The sequence below is a fragment of the Macaca fascicularis genome, chromosome 12 (genome assembly GCF_037993035.2).
Source record: "Macaca fascicularis isolate 582-1 chromosome 12, T2T-MFA8v1.1".
NCBI classification, from domain to species: domain Eukaryota; kingdom Metazoa; phylum Chordata; class Mammalia; order Primates; family Cercopithecidae; genus Macaca; species Macaca fascicularis.
The window spans coordinates 121,227,554-121,255,107 of record NC_088386.1 but is presented as its reverse complement, the minus strand read 5'-3'; positions in this window follow the sequence as shown (position 1 = coordinate 121,255,107).

Here is a 27,554-nt window from a genome sequence, read left to right as displayed (position 1 = left end):
TCCCACATTTTTTCTGTCTTCTTCTGAGCCCTCCACACTGTTCCAACCTCTGCCTGTTACCCAGTTCCAAAGTTGTGTTCATATTTTCAGGTATCTTTTTGGCAGTACCCCACTCTACTGGTACCAATTTACTGTATTAGTCCATTTTTATGCTGCTGATAAAGACATACCCAATACTGGGCAATTTACAAAAGAAAGAGTTTAATGGACTTACGGTTTCACGTGGCTGGGGAGGCCTCACAATCACTGCAGAAGGCAAGGAGCAAGTCACATCTTACATGGATGGCAGCAGGCAAAGAGAGAGCTTGTGCAGGGAAATTCCCGTTTTAAAAACCATCAGATCTCATAAGACTTATTCGCTATCACAAGAACAGCACAGGAAAGACCTGCCTCCATAACTCAGTCACCTCCCACTGGGTTCCTCCCATGACACGTGGGAATTGTGGGAGCTACATGGTAAGATTTGGGTAGAGACACAGAGCCAAACCATATCATCTTTCTATTGGTGAGTAGTACTCAATTATTTCCACTCACCAGTTGATGAACATTTGAGTCATTTCCAGTGTAGGGCTAAAATAAATAAAGTTTACAAAATCATTCACTTTTGGATCTTATTATAAACGTATGTTTCCATTTCTCTTTGGTAAAAATGTCTGGGTTACAATGGTAAGTGTATTGTTTTAAAGTTTTAAGGTTTGAAAGTGTAAAGTTGTAAAGTTAAATTTAAAAGGAGCTGCCAAATCATTTTCTAAGGTGGCCATATGTTTTGCATTCCTACCAGCAATACTTGAGTCTCCATTGCTCAGCATCCTCACCAGCACTTGTTCGTTTGAATTTTAGTCACTGTACACACTGTATAGATTAGTATTTAGTATCAGAGGTGGATTTGACATACTTAATGTTGGGCACTTTCCATGTGCTTAGCCACCATCCATAACTCTTCTTTGGCAGTATCTATTCAAATCCTTTGTCTATTCTATGTGGAGGTAAGTGGTGGAACATATGGAGATGATTTGTAAACCTTGAGGTAAATAATACCCATGGCCAGAAATAGATACATTTCGTGAAGCGGTTAGAAGTGAGTTGAGTCAATTTATATTTGTTGTTTTTGTTGCTTTGGTAATCAGCATATGAGAAATGTCAGACTCCTCCAGCTGTGGGCTGCTGTTCCCTGGCATTAATTGTGGAGCATCTCATGGTAAGGAAAGGCTGGGATTGGGGATGGGGGAAAAGATCCTATTTTTTCTTGTCCAGCCCAGTTTTGGTCGAGTTTGAAGGGTGCACCTTTCCCAGTTCACCCTCCACTTGCCCTCCATGGCAGCAAAACTCTGCCTTGTAACTGTGGGGGTGTTGGTTACGAAACTCACCCACCTCTTCTATAGTGACAGAGATCTTGGCTTTGTATCAATGTAAGATCTTGGGTTCAGTGGTGTTTCCTGGCCTTCTGCTTTCTGTTTATATCTTCCCACAAGGTGCAGGGTTCTATATCTTCCCTGTACCTACATGTGTGAGAAAGCTACACATGTGAGAAGGGTCTAAGGAAGTTGTGCCTCTCTTGAGTGGCAGCCAGTCACCACCCGTATGTCTGTACTACCAAGGGGGATTTCTCTCTGATCTATTGTCATGCCTCCTCAATCCTTCCAGTAAGGACGCAGTAATACACAAAGTAGAAATACCCTATTTTTTTAAAGACAGGAATAAAATATGCAGAAGTGATAATAGGTGTATCTTTGTAGTGGAGCTATAGATTAATTTTATAATACTTGGCACTTCCAAAAATTTCTAAAACAAAATTCATTACTTGTTGAAATGATTACAGTTCAAACAGAACAAAACTTTTTAAAGCATGTACTGATTACCCGCCTAATGGAAGGCATGAGTTTGGATATCGTAAGTTCAAAAACATGGCCCTTGCTCTCATAAGAAATGGGCTAGAATTTCTACAGAAGTTTCATGTGCATTATTTTACTTCATCTTCCCAAACACTTCGTGAGACAGACAGGTCAGTAATCATATTGATTTTATCAATAAAAAACTGAGGCATAAAGAAGTTAAGTGACTTGTCAATGGTCCTGTTACTACTGCTTCATTTAAAGAAACCTCAGAATGTAGTAGCTTAAAATTACTTTATTTTTCTCTTGATTTTTGGGTCATAAAATTATCATTTTATTTTTCTCTTGATTTTTGTGGGTCATAACCTTGGGAGAGCTTGACTGGACAGTCCTTCTTCGGGACTCGACTGGTAGGTTACCAAGATGGTGCCCTCACATGGCTGACAGATGGTGTTGGCTCTGTCTGTGGGCTTACCTGGAGCTATCATCTGGGGCACCCGTCTCTAGCCACTCAAGTATAGCAGTCTCAGGTGGTCAGATATCTTCCCCGGCTACTAGAGAATCAGGTCAGTAAAGCATGAACTCTCCTGATCTAACCTCAAATGTTATACAGTGTCACATCCACTGCATTTCTATAGTTAAAAGGAAGTCACTTAATGTCAGCCCACATTCAAGGTACAAAAACATAAAGTCCATTTTCCAGTGAGAGGAATGTCAAGAGTTTGTGCACATGTAAAAACTGTTGCAATCAAGGTGGCATTATGACTCAGTGGCAGAACCAGAATTAGAACATTGGTATCTCTTCCAACCATAGTTTTCTTTACACTGTATCTACCTCCTTTGTGGATATTTAATTTGTACATTTAATTATGCCCTTCCAAATGGAAGCTGGGAAGCTGGCAAGGTTTTGAGAGTGCCACTTTTAATTCTCACATTAACATCCCTTTTTAATTAATTGATTTTGGCAACACTGCATCTACATGTATTCAAATGAAAGCAATGCAAAGTCATCAACCAATTCACTGAAAATGCTGTGCAATCTTTAACCTCCTATATTGAGATAATCCTACAGAGATTTTGTTAAAAGTTTCATATTTGCCACATGTAATAAAATAATCTTTGGATTCCTGTATTTTCCTGTATTTTCTCTATCTGCTCTTGGTCTTTTATATTGAAATGAAAATGTTAATTAAAAAGTTCCTTTTTAAAGGTTTGATATGCTGAGGCACTAGCAAGCATCTTTACCATGACCTACCTGGCATGAAGGCAGTAAACATTCTCATGTGATAATTAAAGAATAAATTCAAAGCATATTTATTTGAATTCAATAGTGAATGTTTAAAGATAGGCCTCTGCTTCCCTGAGGAAGATAAATTCTGATGAGATGTTCTATCACTACTGATGAAAAACATCTTTGCAAAACTCTACTACAAAAAGTTGCAAAAACCAAAAAGTAAAATCACTTATTGTGCCATTAAAACTAATTATATGGTATCTGTATAACAAGATAAAGGATGAGCCTGTGATAATTTGTTGTAGAAATTCAGGTGATTAAAATATTCATTACCTGTCTTAGAATTAGGGGTTACTTTTCCATCCATAGAGCTCAATACCACTCTTGCCATTAAACCCAAGGATTCAAAAATAATAAAAATTTCATGGCTAAATGGGATATGGTGAAATGCATCCCATCCCACTATTACTGACCCATTATACAAAGGAGCATAATGTACAGTACTATTACTGGAGTTTTTCTTGGTTTCCCAAGAAATATAATATATACACATCACTCGGAGCCTCTGGACATTGCTGGGCTGCAGTACAATGAGCCATGGACTTCTCTTGCTCTCTGTGCAGAACTGATATCGTACATGATGAGAATTCACAGTCATCTGAAATTAAGAAAGAAATACAGCAACCTACAAAATTAATGAACAAAATTAGTACTCAAAATCTAGAGAAAAACTAAACTCAAAGATTGGTAGAAGTAAAAATATATTAATTGTCTTTTCTAAGAGTAATCATATGGCTACCTCGGAGAACGATCATAGTTTTCTTTGATAAAATGGGTGGCGATACATGGGTATTTCTAATCTACAGTATTAAAAATTCAAATCTAGACAGGTAAAAACTGTTGGTTAATTTATTGACGTTTCTTTTCATTTATGTTCAGATTGCTTTCATTCCATCCTAAATCCTTTCAAAGTGATCATATGTATGATCTTATCATTTTTAAAAAGGGAAAGAAAAAATATATCAAATCCTGGCATTATTCCATTTTTAGACATATTTGTAGAATGCACATTTTATAAAATAATGTATATTGGAAACACTTGTCATTGTTTTCGTTGTTTCGGTTTTCCTGCCTTTTTTTTTTTTTTTTTTTTTTTTTTTTTTAACTTTCTTCTATTTTGTAGGTCCATTCCCTGTGTTTCCCTGTTCTATTTTGTGGTTGAATTTCGTACTGAACTCTTTGATGTCAGGTAAATCTTTTTCTTCAAGTATTCAAACTTCTGAGCAGGGTATTAGTGTGAACCTGAGAAAAAGTTGAGAGAAAGGGCACTATGAAAGTTTTTGGTTTTGCGTACTCAAACATTTCCAAAGTTCAGCAAGGTCTGGTTTTATATGTAGAGAATTTTCCACATAAAGAACTCTTATGCCTCTGAATAGTTAATTACCCTCCAAAATATGGAAATTCTAATTAAAACATTAACAACAGCAAGATTCTTATCCACTGTCTTAAACAGAGGGCTTATAATAGAACACTTATATTGGAATGCAGAGAAGAAAACTCCGACTTCACAATAAATGGATTACTCTAGGACTTAGGAGCACAAGATAGCCTCAGAGCAAAAATTCTTTTTAAGTTTTCTTTATACAAGTTACAGAGTGGTTTACAATGCCATGCTTTTAACTTGGCTTGGTTTTGTTAACATATGGGCAGGGGGAACATATTAGCAGTACAGTGCTAAGGAGAAATGTAGAGTTTTTCAATCTCGTTCAGATGGGTAATAACAAACACACTGTTAAAGTCCCTGTCCCAATGAAGATTCTTTTTTTTTTTTTTTTTTTTCCAGCAGAAGGACATCAGCTGGCTTTGTGAGACTAAAATCTAAGCAATGTATCCATTATAACTGAATCCTTCTTGTATAAAATAAAACTTTGTTCCCCTTTCCTTAAACTCTGATAATCCTTGATTTACAGCACATTAAGGTTTTTCCTTGAATTTACATGTTGGATTTCACTCATATAGTGAGCTTCTCTGAATTTTAACTTTCTAGAACCTGCTTTTCAAATTTTAGCATGCATCAGAATCACCTGAAGAGTTTTCTAAAATACAGCTCTCTGGGCTCATTCACAGAGAGTTGGAATTCATGTGTCAGAGGTGGGGCACCAGCACTTGCATTTTCAGTAGACACCAAGCCTTATTAAATCCAAGCATAAGTGTGGTACAATTAACAGTGCTTAATTACTCATTTCATTGAAATGAAATGCATGCATGCATTTAAATATGCTTTACATACAAAATTAAATAGATAAAAACTGAATGAGAAACTACTCATCCCTTACCTACTCAGGCACAAATTTGCATAGAAGTTTTCTGAAATAACTTGATTTACATTTTGAACGTACATTGAGATATAGGTATTCACACACAGCCATGTCAAATTAGCTCTAGTTTTAGGGAAACTGAATACATTTGCTCCACTGTCACCATACATGTTTTTAAAAAGGCATGCAATAGTATTCTACATTGTGGTTGGCTGATCAAATAGAAAAAGAAAATCCAAAAAAAACCCCAATAATAATTTTTACAACTCATGGCTTCAGACATTTGCTCTATGCTTCCCGTGCCTTATAGACAGTTCTGTCTTTAATTCTTTTTTAATTCAAAAATATTCATAAAGCACTAACTATGTGCTAGAAGACCTCAGGCTTATCAAGATTATGAACTGACAGACTGTCTCAGGGATGTCTCATTGCATTGTCTCAATGTAGCTCCTGTACCCATGACTACATCATAAGGCATATAAAAATGCTGAGAATATAGTATGGGAATTTAAAGAAGAAAGAGACTATTTAAATCTGTAGACATAATTAAAGTACTATGTTGGAGCAGTTGGAAGAGAACCTAGAACACAGGAAGTAATCAACAATTCATTGTTTAATGGAGGTGCTCTGTGGCTTGGGCTCTTAGAGACAGATGCAGGATGCAGACATACAGAGCTGGAGAAGTTAACATTCCAAGAGTGGGAACAGTTCGAATGTGAGAAAAAGACTACTAAAGCATGGAATTATATGAAAGAATTACATTAATTTAGTTTTATGGCAGTGTAATGTGCATGAACAAAAATAATAAAATTAGAAGTTATTTAATAATAGTTGACGTTAAATTGAAGAGAGATTTCAATATCCACACTTAGGATATTGGTCTTTATTTGGTAGGAAATTGGAAACTCTTCACTGCTCTGGATGAGAGAAGTTTTAATAAAGATTAGTCTGGCAATAAGTACAGAAAGATTTAGCAAGGAAGAAGGATAGAATCTGGAGACCAAATAAGAGGCTATGATAATAGAAGCCTTCTAGTAAGGTAGTGGGCGTAGAGAAGAGATGGATTTGACTAATGCTAAAAGTGTAGAATTCATGGTACACAAAAATTGTTATTTGTTTGTGAAAGGAGAATGACCTAATAATAAGTACCAGATTTCAAACCTTTATCACCAGGAGCTGTGAGTCCAGCATGATGATTATTATGTAATTTAGACACAATATTCATGTGTTGTATAACACATTCATGTGTTGTATAACGACATTTTGCTTATTGACAGACCACCTATTACATCATGGCCTCATAAGATTATAATGAAGCTGAATATCACGCAGTGATGTCATAGCCATCATAAGTCACACCACACAATGCATTACATATGTGTTTAGGATGATGCTTGTATAAACAAAACTATTGCACTTCCAGTCATAAAAAACTATAGCACATACTAATATGTGTAATACATGATAATTGATAATGATAACAAACAACTATGTCACTGGCATATGTATTTACTATACTATGCTTTTTATCATTATTTTAAAGTATACTCCCATTACTTATATAAGAAAAAAGTTGACTATAAGTAAAACAGCCTTAGGTGGGTCCGTTAGGATATATCCAAAAGAAGGCATTATCACAGGAGGTGACAGCTCCTGACATTGCCCCTGAAGACCTGGACAAGACGTAGGGGTGGAAGACAGTGATATTAATCACCCTGACCCCATGTAAGCCTAGGATAATGTGTGTGTTTGTGTCTCCGTTTTTAACAAAAATGTTTGAAAAGTAAAGAAGAAAATTTAAATAGAAAAGAGCTTATAAAATCAGGATATAAAGAAAAAACAGTTTTGTAGGGTTGTACCATGTTTTTGTGTTTTAAGCTAAATGACGTTACAAAAGAGTCAAAGTTTAAAAATAAAGTTTATAAAGTAAAAGTTTACAGTAAGCTAAAGTCAATTTATTATTGAAAAAATACATGTAATAAATGTAGTGTAGCCTAAGTGTACAGTGTTTATAAAGACTACAGTCATGTATAATAATAACCTAGGCCTTCATATTCACTCACCACTCACTCACTGACTCACCCAGAGCAACTTCCAGTCCTGTAGGCTTCATTCATGCTAAGTTCCCTAGACAGGTGTCCCACATTTTGTCTTTTATATTGTATTTTTACTGTACCTTTTCTATGTTTTAATATGTTAAGATCCACAGATACTTAACATTCTGTTAAAATTTGCCTACAGAATTCAATACAGTAACATGCTGCACAGGTTTGTAACCTCGGAGCAATTGGCTACACCATCTAGCCTCAGTGTGTGATCAGCTACACCATCCAGGTTTGTGTAGGCACGCACTCTGATGTTTGCACGATGCTGGAATCACCTAATGACACATTTCTCAGAATGTATCCCTGTTGTTAAGCAATGCACTACTGTAGTTTGAAGAACACTTTAGTAGTTATACCTACTTTCTGCTTTTATTTTATGAATGAGAAACTCTCCTATAATGTTTTTTTAAATCTCTGCCCCCAAATGAGATTTTAAATATGCATATTTCTAACATACGGCCTTCTTTGACCAAGATAGAATGAAAAATGATTATACTCATTAATGTTTAAATTTGCTGGCTATAAAATTGCTAAAATTAAGTTTCTGGCAAGCGAGTGCATTTTCAGGAATAAACAAGTGCACTGCTCTTCATAGTCTTTGCTGGCACTCTGGTGAGCTGCAACGGCACGCCAGCCGAATTGCCGCTCTGACAATCTGTTCATTTTGGTCCTCTCCAGAATCAGCAGAGTAGAATCATTCATATGGTGCTTGTCACTGAACATAAAAATGACAGAAGTCAGCACATTGGCAAAGCCACCATCCATTCATTAGCCTTCTAGAAAAGTATCATATGTGACTTTTGTACCCAGATTTTTCTCTTGATTCATTTTTTTCCGGTTTATTATTTAAATCAAGAAAAAAAGCTCAAGTCTACCTAAAATCAATAGGTGCATTAACTTGCTAAAGATATGATTCTGATTTTGAGAAATTAAATGACACAATCTAGAATTTCTGAGAAATTGGTAACTTGGTTGTGATTAGAGTGGGGGATTTGTATTTTCTGTGGCTATGGAAAATTTCTAAAAATTATTTTTCACATACTCAAAGGTAATTAAGATTGTATCAAAACATACACTTTCCTGGTATTGGAGAAAAACTATACCTTTTACCATTTTACATAAGAATTTCTGAAATTCCATGCATGTTCAAGGATGGCATATTCTTACACCATCACCTCTAGGATAGCACTGATGTCAAGAGAAAGGGGAGGACAAGATGAATCTGAAAACACTTTCAAAATAATGAAGTTGTCACTGATTATACCTTCCATCTGTAGGCCATAAAGCACTATACATAACAGTATTCTTTCTCAGTCCTTGTGAGGTAGGACTGTATTACCTGTATTTTACAGTTGGATAAACAAGAGCTCAATCTAGTTTAAAATCACACCATGGGAGAGCTGGGAGAAGAGCCCAGAAGATCAAATTCCCAGTTAGTGGCCAGAATCATTAGTGTTGCTCTAAATACAGGCTTCTCCTTGACTTGACAGTGAACTGTGACCCTGAAAAACAGGGAGAGAAAAGAGAAAGGAAGAAATAAAGACAGGAGAGAAGGAAGAAGGAAGGAGAGATGAAGATGGTTATGGACCCAGTTTATTTTTGTATGTGTTCACTGTAGAAAAGACACGCATGTACCTATTCGGGTATGCCCATAAATAGCATGAACCATAAGCATCATAAATGCAAACACACACACACTATTAAAAAACATGCAACACGGCATTATAGATATTTCTGCTTAGGTTTGTCATCTTATTCTGACACTACAAATGGTGTGATTCTGGACAAATTATTCAAACTCTTTGAGCCTCAGTTTACTTATGTGTGAAAGCCAGGTGGTAATTCCTACATCATAGGATTCTTGTGCACATTAAATAAAATTCTTAATATGTAAAGGATGTCAGTTTTGCCACTGTCCAGTTCCATCCAAGTACATATATTCAGTACTTTCCTGACCATACTGCCACTGCCTTTCTGGGCTTTAAAAATTCCACTGTCAGTTTTGGGGCCATATCCAAGACTTTAAAGTGGGCCTGCCCTTACTGAAAGTTTGGATGGGAAATTTAGAAAGGCCCAATAACCAGGAATCACCTATGGAGGATCTAGAGTAGATATAGAGAAAGCTGCTGATGGAAGGTCTTCGTCAGATCACAAAAAGGTGTTGAACACGAGCATAGGCAAAGTGAAGAGCTCACCCAAGCCCTAGTGGGATGCTTGGACTACAGAACAGATGTGGTCCTGCTGGGGCATCATGGAGTTCACCAGGATGTCAGTGCTGTCCTGAACTTTCTTCTGTGGGTCCCCTCAGGGACTTCCACTTAAGGTCAAACCCCTTCCAGATTTCCCCATCATCTCCTGCCTAGTAGATTTCCATCTTGTTATTTTGACAGAGAGCTAGGCTGGGCCTTCTTTTACTCTCTTCCTACTCTATTGTGGCATAAACTCAATGCTTTGCTTCCTTTGGAGCTATCCCAACTGCTTTTTCCTCGCCTTCAAAATTTTAATTTTATTTCAAGTGGAAAACTTTGGCTTTCAGGGTATTATTCGTGTTATGAGACTTGAAAGATTATAAATCGTTCTACTATGAAGACATATGCACATGTATGTTTATTGCAGCACTATTCACAATAGCAAAGACTTGGAACCAACCCAAATGTCAATAAAAAATAGACTGGGTAAAGAAAATGTGGCACATATATACTGTGGAATACTATGCAGTCATAAAAAAGGGATGAGTTCATGTCCTTTGCAGGGACATAGATGAAGCTGGAAACCATCATTCTCAGCAAACTATCACAAGAACAGAAAACCAAACACTGCATGTTCTCACTCATAAGTGGGAGTCGAACAATGAGAACACATGGACACAGGGAGGGGAGCATCACACACAGGGGCCTGTTGGGGGGTGGGGGGCTAGGGGAGGGATAACATCAGGAGAAATACCTACTGTAGGTGACGGGTTGATGGGCATAGCAAGCTACCAAGGCACATGTATACCTATGTAACAAAACTGTACGTTCTGCACATGTAGGCCAGAACTTAAAGTATAACAAAAAAATAAAACTAAATAATAATAGCACCACTACCAACAACAACAAAAAAGCCTATTTTGGGTGTTTTAATAACCAGATATAGTTTCTTCCTTCATTCTTCCATTTTGTAATGATTGTAAGTCTCCTCAAGGCAAAGGAGATGCCACTCATGCAACTAGGGGAAGAGTCAAATACAAGAAATGCTGAAAAGGGAAGTGCCTGGATTAATATTTCAAGGAATTTCGTGCTTCATATGTGAAGCACTTAATGCAATGTCAGCCACATGTTAAAAATTTAATAGACACTTGGTCCTATTCCTCTTATGTCTGTTGCTGCCTGATGTGGGTCTGGTAAAAGCTTTTTCTCCATCCTTTTAGTTCCTTCCATCATCTACACACACTTGAGCACCTACTAAGAATTGACTTGTATGTCAGACCCTGCATATGTTAACAGGAAGTAGCAAGATACATACTATCACCTTATCCTTCAAAGAGATCATCATTAAGTAAAACAGGCCATCAGGTTGACAAATTGCTTGAAAAACATATTAGGGAGATCGTGAGTCTTTAGGGAGTTCAGGAAAGGAAGTGATGATGAAGGATGAAAGATACCAGACTCGGTAGAGGAAGTGACGTTTGAGCTTCCCTGTGGGGAAGAATATAGTATTCAATGGAGACTGACAACAAGGGAACTTCAAACAGAGGGATTCACCTGGGCACATGTAGGAAGGTTTAAAACTCATAAAACTGCAAGGAAATTAGTTCATCCAATTAGGAATATAATAGAAAGAGTAGCAGGGAGTGGTGCGAGCCAAGAAGTTGAGAGAATTTGGGTCCAGATTGTGAAAGTCCTGATATGCAAGGAAAGAATGGTGCATTGCTGTTTCCTGTGAGCAAGTGAAAGCCAATACAAATTATGCTGTTAGATGCTTTCACTTACCGACTCCTGCATCCCTCTCCCTTGACAAATATTTCAGCAAAAATTGTCAGACACTGATCATTCTTTCTCCATGTTCAAAGAGAAATGGATTTAATACAGACAACAAAATAATATTTAAAATGTTTTCTTGTATTAAGTGTTAAAAAATCTTTGCAGAGAAAAGTAAAATTATGTTTTATAAATGACCATTAGAGGATAATTCAACCTATGTGGCTATAAGCATGTTAAATTCACAGTTTTAACTTTCTCCCCAGTAGAAAAAGAAAAGAAAAATGAATGATGGTTTTCCCAGCGGTAAATCATAGCAACTACAAGTCAAACTTCATCACTCTCAGTTCTAGGTTAGGAGAAGGGCCTTAGGCATATCACTTAAGAGATTTTCAGGATCATAGGTGGCTCTTTTGATGACTTCACATCTTTGTGATGTCTGGCCCAGAAGCTGTGTTCCAGTTGTCACCACAATTAGTCAATGGACCATGATTAAGCATGAGATTGTTTCAGTTGGTTTTATGATACCTCTGCTTCCAAATCGCTGTCAGACATGGGGCTCTTGGACTCTGAAACCATACAAAGGCAGACAGTAGAAATGCATGAGGGCTGAGTGATGCTGTCAGTCCCGGGCAGATGACTGAGGATAGTGCACAGACTTAGTAGTCTACCATGGCTTTTTGTTGAGAAAGCATTTCAAAACAAATAAACAAAAAATTTTAAATGCCTACTCATGTACATGACTCTACAAATTCCTGAAAACTGACAGAAATGCATTTTGCCAATCCATTTGGAATTACACATGTTTCTTTATTCCTATGAGTGGTGTGAATACACTGTTGAAAGGATTCTAGATTAGCCATTAGTGGGTGCATTGTGATTTTCTTTTTCTGTTTTCATCATTGCTTTTCATAATTCTTCATCTTTTTTCATCATTGCTTTTGGCAATTGATGAGCACAACTAGATTAACAGGTATAATGTTCAAGTAATTGAAAAAGCAATATAATCTTTGAGACTGACAAGCACAACTTTTCCTCACTTGATTTTGGAGCACTGTTATTGTAGAAGTGTCAATGACCTCTCCATACCCTCAGGCATTCACATCTGCTAGCCTGAAGACTGTTTAGTGCAAACATCATGAACTCTCTGCCTGAGAACATTTTTTTCTGACCAAGAGAGTGCATCACTTAGTGTACAGGGAAATTCAGAAGTTGCCAAAGAGGTGACGCACCGAGAAGCAAACTTTAACCAATGCAAGACAAGGAGCTGGTATATAAAATCTCTGTTTCCTTGCCCTTCAGTTGACACAACTCTGAAGTAAATTTCACATCGTTTCTATGAGTTCCTCAGTGAGATTGCACGCCAGTTGCCCACAGTAGTGACTATTTTAATAATAACACAGCTTTTGTTGGGTTTGCACAGTTTATTATCTCTATTCACCTCTGTCCTATGGATGTTTCTTGAATCACTTTTCAAATAAACTATCTGCACTCAAATATTGGTCTCAAGGTTTGCTTCTGGAGTAACTCAGACCAAGACTTAGAATGCTGTGTACCTTCAGTATAAATGTACCCACGTACACTGTTTGTGTATTTGCTTGAGAGCCTAGAGGTTTTCCTTATATTTCTCAGTTCATGATCCAACACATAGATAAATTCACACCCACACAGCACATTAGACTGGCCATTCATGACCCCAAATGAAGGAAGCTTCCTCTTGGCCGCGTTAGGTTAGAGGACTGTATATGAATACATGGGGCAGAAATTCAAGGTTTCAAGCTCAGTTTCAGCTTCATCATCTTCCTCTGTCCTTTGGACATGCCTTCTGCTCTTAGAGAGCATTAGAATCACATCCCCTCTACCAGGCCATATCCAGGACTAAAGCCCCATTGGGTTGCTGTATTAGTCCATTTGCACGCTGCTGATAAAGACGTACCCCAAACTGGGCAATTTACAAAAGAAAAAGGTTTAATAAACTTACAGTTCCACATGGCTGGGGAGGCCTGACAATCATCACAGAAGGCAAAGAGAAGTAAGTCACATCTTACATGGATGGCAGCAGGCAAAGAGAGAGCTTGTACAGGGAAACTCCTGTTTTTCTTTCTTTCTTTTTTTTTTTTAGATGGTGTTTCATTCTGTCGCCCAGGTGGAGTGCAGTGGCATGATCTTGGCTCACTGCAACCTCCACCTCCTGGTTTCAAGCGATTCTCCTGCCTCAGCATACCAAGTACCTGGGATTACAGGCACCCACGACCACGCCTGGCTAATTTTTATACTTTCAGTAGAGATGGAGTTTCACCATGTTGACCAGGCTGGTTTTGAACTCCTGACCTCAGGTGATCCACACACCTCGGCCTCCCAAAGTGCTACGATTACAGGCATGAGCCACCGCATCCAGCCGGAAACTTCTGTTTTTAAAACCATCAGATCTCATGAGACTTATTCGTTATCACAAGAACATCATGGGAAAGGCCTGCCCCCACAATTCAACCATCTCCCACCAGGTCCCTCCCACAACATATGGGTATTATAGAAACTACAAGATTAGATGTGGGTGGGCACACAGAACCAAACAATATCTGTTGCCAAGTCACCACAAGATCTCTCAGTTCATTTCTTAAATTTTAATATACGATTTGATTCAGTGTTCACAAAAGTTACCAATATATTTTTCCTTTGTTTTAATTTATTACCAAACATTTAAAACACCCAACCAGTGTGAAGACCAATGTAATGAATATCTAAATATGCAACATAGATATAGAAATAGAGTAGCTATAGAGTAAAAATTATACAAGATGGTATAAGATTTGAGATATGAGATATGTAAGATGACATTACATATAGTTTAAGTTTATATTACATATAGATGCAGATTTATTATTGTTGTTACTGTATTTTAGCCAACATGTCTGTGAGGTAGAACAGGTAGGGTTGTCTACACCAGCCATATATGCCAGGTTGTGAGAGATACCTGCCATTTTTATACCATTTTTGTTTTCCTCTTTTATCCCCATTATAAAAAAAAAGAAATTGTTATGCTTTTGTTGGTCATTTTGGAGTTTTCGATTCATTCTTTTCAACTAAACATTATTTTTGCAGAATTTAGTTTTTTATTGCTACCAGATTTCAAAATCAAGCATTCAGTCCCCTTTATTCCTCTCTGAAAAAAAAAAATGTAGAAATATGTTTAACAACTTCTAATGAATGTGGTATAATATAAAGTTATTGACTTCCCGGGGTTATAGTAAGAAATGAATGAATTGGTATATCCGAAGAACTTACACTATGTCTGGTGCACAGTGTTGAAACAGGAGAGTTCCCTGACCCCCTCACAGGACATGTGACAGGGGTGTAGCTAGTTTGTTTAGCTGCCATGCTCAAACCCCGTATGAGAGTAGGGGCACACAGATGGGCAGGTGCAGGAGCCAGGGCTAGTGTTTTGGGGGTTCTGGCCCCACGGTAGCATCTTGGGTTGGGTGTCTGCAGCTCCCAAAGCCCAGGTGGGCACATGTTACACTGTGTTCTTTTAGCCTTGCTACCTGCAGGTGGTTTAAGTGTTAGACAGCTCAGTGGACCCCCTTGGTACCCAGTTCCTTGTCTAGCAATCAGGAAGAACCAGGTCATGCAGGGAATTGAAGAATGAATGCAGGGTTTTATTGAGTGGTGGAGGTGGCTCTCAGCAGGATGAATGGGGAGCTGGAAGGGGGGCGGAGTGGGAAAATGATCTTCACCTGGAGTTTGGTGGTCTAGCAGCTGATCTCCTCTCTGATTGTCCCCAGCTGTGCTCCTCTTTAAGTTCAGATGCTTCTTCTCTTCTTTTCTGCTCTGCCATTCTGCTGTTGTTCAACTGCTTGCTCATCTTCTTTTGGAGCTGGGGGTTCAGGGTTTTTATGGGTACAGGATAGGGGGGTGTAGTGGACCAAAAGGCAACTTTTTGGGTACAAAAAGAGGAATGTCTTTTCTCGCTGAGGGCTGTGGGTTTCCAGGCTGTGGGCTTCCAGGCTTAAGAGTGGGGCCTTTGCCAAGGAACTGCCCTTTCCTCCCCAGTATTTCCCTGTCTCCTGTCCATATCAGTGCTATTGTTGCTATGGTTGTGGTTGTTTTCACAGGAACAGAAGGTGGGGTTGAGGAAAAGTTCCACAAGTCACAAATAAGGGATACCTCACTGTTTTAGTAATTATTCAACTTTAAAGTTGGGTCTCCAAGTTTTTGCCCACAACTCTCTGTTGAGAAGAATCTGAGGGATGCACTGAGCTCAGATTCTTAGACAGCAAAACACATGGTGAAGAAGGTTAAGAAGTCTGCTTGCAGACAATTACTCATTGGTAATAGGGATTTGAACCCAGTGCTGTCAGAGTCCAGAGCCCCTAACAGCTGGCCAAATGGCTCCCCTTCATTTGCAGACAGAAGTGGTCCCTGAGAGATCAGATTTCACTGTGATCAGCTTATTTGGATTTCTTGATACCAAGACAGTCTCTGTGGGGTAACCAACCACTGTCAAATCAGTACTTTATTCTGGAAAGAAACTGTTGGTAACAGCTGACTGACTGCTGCATCATTAAGTTGGAGTTCCCTGAAATCCCATTCTTTATTTTTTCATTTAATTGTTTAGAGCATTTGAAATACACGAATTTAGCCTAAGATAAGGCAGAAGGGTGGAATTTGAGGTTGAATTATTTACTATCTTTCTTGTTCTCTTTTTCTTCCTCCTAGCAACAAGAGTAGGAGGAAATCCAGACTATGTATCTCAGAAAATGGTTTTAATTTACTTCACAAAAGGTGCTGTAGTATTGAATGTTCCTTAATTTGAAAGTAATTAAAAAGTAATCTCAGTTTTAAAAATGCTTAGAAACTCAATTGACCCTAGAAAAAGACATATTTATACTCAATTAAAAATTTCACCAACATGCACTTTCTTCTTTTTGTGTTAAATATATAACTTTTATCCACATGACCTTATTACCAGACATTCCAGTTCTTCCAAGCTGTAAGTAAATATCCTAGCTTCTGGTGACATACATTCAGCCAAATGTAAATATGTGAAGCACTGAATGAATGGATTTATATATAGGAATTTTCAAAAACTAAAATACATTACAAATAGCAATAGAAATAGGAGTCACAATCATACATAAATCCATGCAGAAAAAAAACCAGAAAGGGTGTGAAATGGCTATTAGATAATCAAAGGGAACACATGAGTCTGGGAACTAAATTCTGTTATAAACACTAGCACATACAACATCTGGGACTAGCTAGAAATTGAAGGGGAATATCCATAAGGATTTGAAGTGCCACAAGTCAAAGTCTGTTTCAATTGAAGTTAAAAAAAAATCCTTGTAATGGAGATCAAAACATCAATTTAATTTAACATCAATTTCCTGAAACTGTTTTGAAGTTTTGAAGTTTCTCTCCTGGCTACACTTACCTATGGGCCATATCCCAGGTTGGAATTTAAAATAGACTCATGAGGCGGGCACGCTGGCTCACACCTCTAATCTCAGCACTTTGGGAGGCCAAGGCAGGCAGATCACTTGAACTCCAGCCTAGTCTAGGCAACATGGCAAAACCCTGTCTGTAGAAAAAATACAAAAATTAGCCATGTGTGGTGGCATTTGCCTGCAGTCCGAGCTACTCCAGGAGCTGAAGGGGGAGGATCGTCTAAGCCCAGGAGGTGAAGGCTGCAGTGAGCCAAGATCGCATCACTGTACTACAGCCTGGGTGACAGAGGGAGACCCTGTCTCAAATATATATAAAATAAAATAAAATAGACCCATCTATACGTTTTCTCCTCCCACCTCAAAATCTAGGTGGAAACCACACACCTGGTTCACAGAGAGGATTAAAACCATACCTTTACTCCACCAGAGAACGGGCACTCATTTAAGATCAGAAGCTAGGCAGCCCAAAAGCAATTTGTACTCAGCTCTGTTCAGACCCTAATATGCCTAACAACTGTGCTGACTTGTTTTATTATTTGGGGCGTGTTTGCACGTATGTTTTCTCCACTAAATAGTTCTATAGGAGTAAGGAGTCCATTCTCATTCACTGTTATATCTTGCACATTTCCTCGCAATAATATTAAGTACTATTTATAAAATCCCTACTGTGTGGTGTCTCATCTCTTTGCATATGTTATTTCAAGTCCTTACATCTCTGTAAGTCTATTATCCCCATGCTTGTCGATGGTATTAAATGAAACATACTGAGATAACCAACTTCCATGGTGAAACTACACAGTATGAGACATTTCCAACTGGCATTACTTAGATGGAGGCCATCTATGAAAATCACGCAGTTGATTTTCATGATAACTGTTGCATGCTCCTGGTATCTTAGGGAGGGAAGCTAGCGTGCTAACTGCCCTGGAATGTAAGACACAGCTTCTCTCAGTTAAGAATGGTCTTAGCCAAAATGCCAACAGGGCCTAATTGGAAATCATTAGTAGGAGATCCTTTGTTCATTCTTCTTGAATGACCCTCTCCCTTTTGCTGTATGAACTGCCTTAAAAGACAGTTATCCAGCTCTGGTTAAGCTGCCTGGGGTAAGGCCACTTTAACAAAGTGAAACAAAACAAAAGAGCATTTAGGGGAAACATGGGAAATGGAGAGAGATTAGTTTCATCTGGATTTTGGCTTCTCATCCTCGGCACCATATTTTCACAGTAAGGTTATTTCCAGGCACTTAATTCAAGTGGCTTTTTTTTTTTTCCCCAGAGACCCTATTAGTCAACTGATAATGCAAAAGATGTTAAACATAACCTGCCTTCCCCTTGACACCCATCACACTGAACAAATTAAGAGTTCTCTTTACTCCATTGTTTACTATGGGAATAATAACCATAGGAACTCAAAATGCATTTTTATGTACTTTAAGAAATAAATCATTTGCAAGTGATATTACGCATGGATCTGTCTCCTCTGACAACTCAGTTGTTTGCAGTGCTGCCGACTGGAAATGACACTAAAAGCATGCAGTGATTTAAGAAGCTGGTTGACTCATGCACCAGCAAAGGCAGAGTTGATGGGTGGGGGCACTGCAAGAGCTTGCGATATCTGCATATTTCCATTGCCCTTGAAAATCAGGCAAAAAAATGTTTTCAAAATAAACTTTTATACATTCCACTCATTGTTGACTTTATACTGAGCTTAATGTATGATTAACCAGTGAGTTCTTAGCCTTATCAGTTAAAATCCATCCATTTTTCTTTCCGTTTTGACACAGAGCAGCAATATTGCCATGGGCTGCCATGGATAAATGATGGTAAGGTAGTAAACAGCACACAATCAATAATAGAAATTCCCCCAGAGGTAGCCTCAGCTTGGAGAAACAGAAGGTGGTGGGAAAGGAAGCAACATTTCCTAAATTTGTGTAAGGTTATCAATGCCTTTGCTCTATTGTCCCCTCTGCTGGCTGATGGAAGAAACAGCATCATTTCCTGGTCTAGGCCTCACTGTGATTATTGGCAGCACATCATTGCTTAGAGCATTTGGCACCTACCGGGTCAAGTATAAGAACAGCCTTGGGAAAAATGGTGTCAGAATTAGTCCTCAGCATCTTCCTCTCTTCTCCTTCACATTCACCGTGATCTTGACCCTCACTCTACACTTATTTCTAGTTTAAAGAGAAAATCGATTAGAAAGCTCATTGCTTACTGCTCTTCCTTCCTTCCTTCCTTCCTTCCTTCCTTCCTTCCTTCCTTCCTTCCTTCCTTCCTTCCTTCCTTCCCTCCTTCATTCCTTCCTCTTTGATATATTAGAAGCCACAGGAATGATGCTTTTACTCATCTAACCATTGTTAATTGTGCAACATTCCTCAAACATTCTGTGCTGATCCTGGAGAAAGTTTAGTGACATTTATCACATTTCAATTGTCTGATGTCAAGTACAACCAACGTTTAGTGAGGGCCAACTCTGTGTCAAGATCTGTGTTAGACACACTTCATTATTTTATTTTTTCTGAGATGGAGTTTCACTCTTGTAGCCCAGGCTGGAGTGTAACGGCATGATCTTGGCTCACTGTAACTTCCGCCTCCCAGGTTCAAGTGATTCTCCTGCCTCAGCCTCCGGAGTAGCTGGGATTACAGGTGTGCTCCACCACACCCAGCTAATTTTTTTGTATTTTTAGTAGAGATGGGGTTTCGTCATGTTGGCCAGGCTGGTCTCAAACTCCTGACCTCAGGTGATCCACCTGCCTCAGCCTCCCATAGTGCTGGGATTACAGGCTTAAGCCACTATGCCTGGCCCACACTTCATTATTAATACAACACCCTGATTGCTGTAGAAGAGCTTGATTCTTAAGGCAGATAGATGAAGGAATTTAAAACTGACCAATGAGTGGTGTAATAGACACATGCTCCCGGGACAAAGGAGCCCAGCATACCCACAGGGAATGGGAGTATCCAGGTGAGCTTTCTGGAGAGGCTTTTGTCTAAATTTTGGTATGGGAAAGCTAACGAAATGAACAAAGGGTAAGAGAGTCCAGGCAGAGGGAACAGTTTGCACAAATATAGAGAGGTGAGAATAAGCATGGTGTGAACCAGGGCTGGTGTGAAGTTCAGGGTCACTGGCACACTGCATTTGACATAAGGGGTGGTAGGGGAAATGAAACTAGGTCAGGGGAAGCCCCTCTATTTTTGTATTTTTATTTTTCTTTCTTTATTATACTTTTATTTTATTTATTTTATATTTATTTATTTATTTATTTTTTGAGACAGTGTGTTGTTCTTGTTGCCCAGGTTGGAGTGCAGTGGTGCAGTCCTGGCTCACTGCAAATTTCGCCTTCCAGGTTCAAGCAATTTTCCTGCCTCAGCCTCCCGAGTAGTGGGTTACAGATGCCAGCCACCACGCCCCGCTAAATTTTCTATTTTTAGTACAGATAGGATTTCACCATGTTGGCCAGGCTAGTCTCGAACCCCTGACTTCAGGTGATCTGCCCACCTTGGCCTCCCAAAGTGCTGGGATTACAGGTGTGAGCCACTGCTCCCAGGGGGAGCCCTCTTGATCTGATCAAAGCTTGAGCTTCACCATGTAGGCCATGCAGAGTCAGCTAGAACACCCTGGAGACAGTGTGGAGGCAGGATTTGAGGGGGAAACAGAAAGAGTGAGGAATCTTTGCAATAATTCTGGTGAAAATGATGCAGGTCTAAATAAGGGGGGGAAAGTGTTTAGACTCCACAAATATCTAAAGGTTGGTGATTGACTGGGCATGGGAATATTAAGGGGAGAGAAAGGACTCAAAGGCAACTTCAAATCTCTTTCCCTGGTCGAACAGTAGTTCCCTCCAGTGAGGCAGCAAACACAGAAAGGCAAGAAAGTCTAGGAAGACCAAAGATGAGTTCAGTGTTGTGTTTTTCCTTTACGGTAGAGATTCTCATGTAGAATTTAGGTAGAAAGCAGAAAAGATAAGGGGTGGAAATGTATATTTGGGGTTCACTCTGATTAAAAACAGCTAGTTAAAACCATATAAATGAATCACGCTGCTCAGAAAAGTATTATAATAAAGCCACAGGCATTTGCCAATGTGATCACTTATTTCAAACTAGATAAATATATAAAGGAAAAGGACCACAGAAGGGGGAAAGGAGGTAAAAAGATGTAACATTTCATAGACATCGTAGAAGTTGGGCACTTCATGAAGCCAGGAATAAATGATTATATTTGACAGAGAGATACAGATTAGATAAGCACTATGAATGTTGAACATGGGACATTGTTGGTGGTTAAGCGAGTGTAATTAATGTGAGTGTGGGTGGTAGGTCAATGGGTATGAGTGAGGGGTGTGTGTGAGTGTGCGTGTATGAAGGGTTATGAGTAAATGTGAGGAGCAAATGAAAAATTAAGAATAGAAGAAAGTCAAATAAACCAGAAGCCATGAGTAGGTGACTCTACCTGGGATCTTAAATGAAAGAAAGATGTGACAATAGCAAAGGAAGATGTCACCTTAAAAGAGGTTGCAATTTTTTGAAGCTAAAGTGGCCAGAGAATATTTAAGGACTGAAGGAAGAGATTTAATCCGGAGGGAACAGTTATGGCTATGGAGAGGAGTCCACTGATGAAGGAGGTTCCCAGAGAGATGTGTGTGCTGGGGAGATGAGCAGGGGTGAAGGAATTGGCTTCATTCAGGATGAAAAATACCTTCCGCAATTGGAGGTTACGAGTAGACAAAGGTATGTGAAGAAGAAATTTGAGGGAGGTCAGGTCATGAGATTGGTTGATTTACTTCCCAAAGATCTCCATTTTCTTGCCAGTACTAATGCCAAGGTTTTCAGCATGCGTGGTGGTAGAGGGACAGGATAGTGGTCTGAGGAGAGGAATTGAGGTTTTCAGTGCTCAATAAATGAAGAATCAATAGAGTAAACCCTGCTTGGATCAGTAGCATTGAGGGCCCAATGGCAAGCAGAAGCTATCAATTTCCAATCTTCCCAGCTGAGTCCTGGTCCACAGCGCTCCCAGAAATCCAATTTGAGTGAAAGGGTAGATTGTTGTATTGATACCAGAATGAGGTGTTATTAGATGGAAAGGATCGAAGGTTGGTGATAGAGATTCTACGGGAGTAAAGTCATATCCTCACACCAGAGTTCCAGACAGGAAGATAGAAGAGGGAAGCCATAAACAGGCACTTTCAGACAGAGAAAATGGAGAGAGGAGTAGAGAGGAAGGCTGTAGCCTAGGAAACTAGCAAGAGTTGATTGTGCACCTCTCTTTTCAACTGTTTAAATGACCTCATGTTGGTAGCTTGGAAAAAAGTGTTGTTGGGAATATTTATGCCTTGGAAATCAGCAAGCACCACAAACTGGGGCCTCATTCTTTTTAAAGAGCCAGTCTACTGTCACACCACTGGATTAAAAGATAGAAGAGGAGCTGTCTTAGTCAGTGCAGGGTGCTAGACTAGAGGCCTTATAAACAACAGAAATATATTACTCATGGCTCTGTCACCTAGAAGTCCAAGATCAGGGTGCCGGTATGGTCAGGTTCTGGTGTGGGCCCTCTTCTGCACTGCCAACTTCTCGTATCTTTGCATGGTAGAAAGAGAACGAAAGAGCTCTCTGAGGTCTCTTTTCTATAAGGGCATATATCTCATCCATGAGGCCTCCACCTTAGTTAGGAGGCCTTATCTCTTAACACCATCACATTGAGGGTTAGGATCTTAACATGAATTTGCGGAGGGATATAGACATTCAATCCATAACATGGGCATTAGTAATTTTAGAAGGGAGGCCATCGTCAGAGTCTAAAATGTGAAGAGTTAATATGAGTGACATAGAAAATGAGGAAAAGTTTCAGGATGTTTTTATTTTGTTAGATTAGTTAATTAGTTAGTTTGTTAGTTAATTTTTAAAGCCTGAAGCTGAAGCACAGAGAGAAAACCATGTAAATGGAGTTCCAAGCTATTGTAGTAGATGATTTATAAACATGAATATTAAATTTTCCTAGGTAGAGGGCAAGAATCTATTCAGGCACTCAAATCTCCAATTAATTAGATGGAACAATTAGAAATTAGGTAAGTGTCATCTATGAGGAAAAGGAGAGAAAATGACATCATGAACCTCAAGAGAAAAAGATTAATGTTTCTTCCAGATGTTCCCAGACTTACTATATTTAATAAGATTCAATTCAACAGATTTTTATTGTTCACAATATTATGCTAGATGTTAATATGGAAAGGAGCACTTGATAATGAACCATTTAAACCTTCATATGAAACATTATTTCTCTTGTAAAACATTTAAAATTAAATATTTAGTGGCAAAAAAAAAACTACTTTTTCTGTTGTCCTGTGAAACCCATTGGTAAAAGCTTGCTCATTTGAATGTTGCTAGGGAGTTGCCAAGGGATATTGCACAGAGAAATTGGTTTTGCATTACCTGTGATGACCCATGATGAAAGGAAAAATGCTTATTTCTTTTTTCAAAGAGAGTAAAAAAAAAAATCAGACCATTCCTAGATGAGTGCTTAATATCCAACAGGCATTCAAGATATATTTGCTGCATTGTACTGCATCCCACTGAATTTCCTTCTCTTTGGAAGATATTCATTCATCAGCTTACATTAATTTTTATTAACTGGCTTTAATTTTTATTTGATTGTGATGCTGCTAACTTGATTGTGATTGTTCTTCTCCTGCTTCTTTTCTATAAGTAGAATGACAGGAAATTTCTGAGCAGGGAAGAGGAAAGTAGACAACTTCTATTGGCACTGGCAGAAAATTTCAAAATACTCCTCAAGCCAGGTGCATGACACATGCCTGTAATCTCAGCCACTTGGGAGGCTCAGGTGGGAGGATTGCTTGAACCCAGGAGTTGGAGGCCAGCCCGGGCAACACAGTGAGACTCCAATCTCTAAAAAATAAAAAAATTAAAAATTAAAATACCCCTCAAATGACAGCATGAAGGCCATTATCTTATTATATCTACTCAGAGAGCTGCCCTTAGATTAAAGGTTCATAAGCTGTTTTGGAATAAGCACCCTTTAAGGACATGGTAAATACTGTTCTTCCAACACTCAGTAAAAAATAATTGTTCATGTTATAGTACAGAACCTCCCCAGCTAATAACAACTGCTCTTAACCTTCGAACCTTGTTGATTTAGTACTTTCTCTTAACTTCTGCATCCGAGACTACTGCCACCCCTCTTGTAGCCGCTTGAAGGCACCACTCCACATCATGACTTATTTCCTGTCTACAAACTCTGTCCCTCAGGGCAAGAGACCTTCTCCATGTTAACTCCCAGGAGCCCGCGTTGCAGAGAGATCAGCCAGGGTTGGGGTTGCACAGACCCTCCCCACTCTCTCTCCATTGCATGCTGTCACTAGAACAAAAACATACCCAGCTGCGGGTCGTTGTCTCAGAATTACCCAAGGCAACAGCTGCTTCCATTTCTGTTTTCACCACTCCTCTTCACAACACCATGGATCATTATCCAAGAGAAACACCAGGCCCTCCTTCACCCTGTCTTTTCCCAAGGCATCTCACAGAACATTTTACCTCTCTCCTTAAGCCCCAAAAGATTCCATTTATGAAAATATGATATGAAAAAGCCTAGAAAGACACTACAGAAGAAAAGCTTTACTGATGTCATAAAGGAAGATCGATCGATCGATCGATCGATCTATCTATCTATCTATCTATCTATCTATCTATCTATCTATCTATATAGATGAGGTCTCACTATGTTGCCTAGGCTGATTTTGAACTCCTGAGCTCAAGTGATCCTCCTGCCTCGGCCTCCCAAATGCTAGGATTACAGGCATGAGCCACCAGGCCTGGCCTGTTAATTTCTTTATAAATTTTAATGTAACATTTTAAAATAATGCATTCATTTTTTCTCATATTTTGTTCATTACATTTTCTTTTAATAACTTCCTTCTTGAAAAGACCTGTTGAATATTTATGTCTTAAGTTAGTTTTTTAAATATTTAGTTTTACCTACAATTGATACGGTAGAGGTATGGTTATCTTTTATTTTCAAAATAGACAACTAAGACAAAACATTTTATAGTAATATAGTTATATATATATTTATATTTTATAATAATATATTTCTTCTATATTGTTTTGAGATAATTTTTAACCTATATATTTTTAAAATGTTTATATAAATGATAGAATGCCTTCTTCCATAATAACTTTTTTTCCAATTGTTTTCCATCATTGCCTACATTTTTCTTCATGCCTCAAGTTCCAAAATGGAAGGAGCTGTTAGATACATAGATATAGATGTATCTATCTATCTATAGATAGTTAGATGTATCTATAGATAGTTAGATAGATAGATAGATAGATAGATAGATAGATAGATAGTTTTATAAAAAGGAACAATCAGGTACTAACTAAAAAGTTCATTGGTAGGAAAAATAAGGAAAGTAAATAAACTTGAAGTTAAAATGATTTCACTCATTGATGAGAGAAAAACTAAATTGTCTTGTAATAGACACCTCAGTATTTTACCTTGTCCTCTCAACCAAAACCATTTCAGTGAAATTTTAACAATTCCAAAGGCCAGCACCTGCATGTCTTTGCCCAAGGGCTTTCTCTGTTTCATCTGGTAAAAGTCACCTCTTCTTGCAACCCCCAGCCAAGGAATAACAAGAGTAAGTAATGAGCCCAGCTCTCTAGTCCTGCGGATGGGATAACTCTGAATTTCTCAGTTCTGTAATGGGATTAAAGTTCACCTCTCTGTGTTGACAATCTGCTCAAAACGCACACTTAGGGGATTTCTTCTGTCCCTGTTTCATTTCCCCATTCTCCTACCGGTGTTTCTCAGGATTACCAACCAAATTAACTGCTTATTTTCATAACAGCTTCAGGTGAACCCAAGACAGACATTCACAAAAAAGGTGGGTTGTGCAGAGACAAATCATAAAAGAAGAAAAATTGTCAAAGGTAAATTTATTTTGCCTCGCAGGTTTCAAGGAAATGAACATTAAAGGAATAACTAATTTTTTTAATTTATCAGATTGTCCAAGATTTAAAACTAATCCTCAGTGTTACTGAAGCACTATTCAGGGAATCCTTGTATACTCTGCTGATGAGAAAACAAATAGATTAAAAACATGTAAAAAGGGAATTTAGCAAAATATATCTTTCCAAAATGTTTACACTCTTTTGCTCATTGGGTCCACTTTTATTACTTCTTTGTTCATTTATTCACTAAATTACATTAAATTAAATGTGCTTTGATGCATAGCATACTTTATGCTAAGTATAAAATCAGAGACTAAGGAACCCTAAGTGCAAACTCTCAGAGTGTTAGTTATATTAGAGGAAACTAGTAAATGTGGAGAGGTGGGGTTAATGAAGGAATAGACAAAATTTCCTTGGATTCCCTTATTTGTCTCCTTTCGTCTTGGTCTAATGTTACACTGCCCTTAAGCTCCTGGCTCTGATACATGCCCTTGCTTAAATGTTGGTGTCTTCTGCTGGCCTGATTCTGGACCTTGACCCTTCCTATGTTATAAAATTGTATTACTGGCATTGGCCTACCTATTTTTTCCTGGGTGCCTGACTTGGGTCTCTTTCAGTTTTTAATATATCTTCTCCCATAACTCAATGTTAACCACTTCCAACCTGTAACATACTGTCACCCAAACTATTGCTCCATTTGCTAGCATGCACTACCAGGGTCCATGTTTTAAAATAATATGCCAATTGCACTATTTTACAATCCATGTCAACAGCGATTGGAAAAAAAGATAAGACTGACAGACTTTAACATACATATCCCAGACTCTAATAATTCTCTTTAAAAAAAAAAAAAGATTCAGTAAAAAAAATAAACAAACCAACCATGAAAATCACCAGCAAATGATAGGTACACTGTGTGTATGTATGTGTGTGTGTGTGTGTGTGTGTGTGTGTGTGTGTTTAACTCAGAACATTTTTTTTCACAAGGGAATCTTTTCTGTTCGAATATTTTACATACAATGAATGATATTAACAAATAAAGACCTGAGGACTGTATGATCCTCAGGATATTAAGTATGGGAACTTTAAAAAAATACCTCAAATTTTTCTTAAGCTCTTAACATAGGAAGATAAAAATTTTCACAGTTCTAGGTTTTGAAATGATGGGTTTTTCCATGGTAGCCCCACACCCCAGGGATTCACTGGTGCTTAATCAATTGGCCATCTGCCAAGATGTTCCAGCATCAGCAAGAAGGTACAGAGTTGTTGCCAAACCATGATTTACAGAAGTAACCACAGCTGATAATCAGGTCAGAGCTGCTGCTCAAGTTCTATTCAAATAAATGCCAGAGAGTTGAGCTCCAACCTTAGACTTGCATCTTGGTGACAGAAATGTACGTATCAATCTCAAAGAGCATTACATACCTATTTGTAGGAAGGGAAAAGATGAAATAAATGCATTGTGAAATTAAATAGGTATTTGAATTTACTGCCAGCATTTAAAAATGAAATTTATTTTTCATTCTATATAAAATCATCTGTCATATTTAATACTACATAAATTATATGGTAAAGTGTATTGAACTTCTTGGTTCAAATATATTTAATGATCTCTTTGGCTTAGTGATGAATTTGTGAGACAAAACTTTAGGTGATTTCACTATACAAGTGGGTCGTGCTGACCTTCAAAAATCTCAGT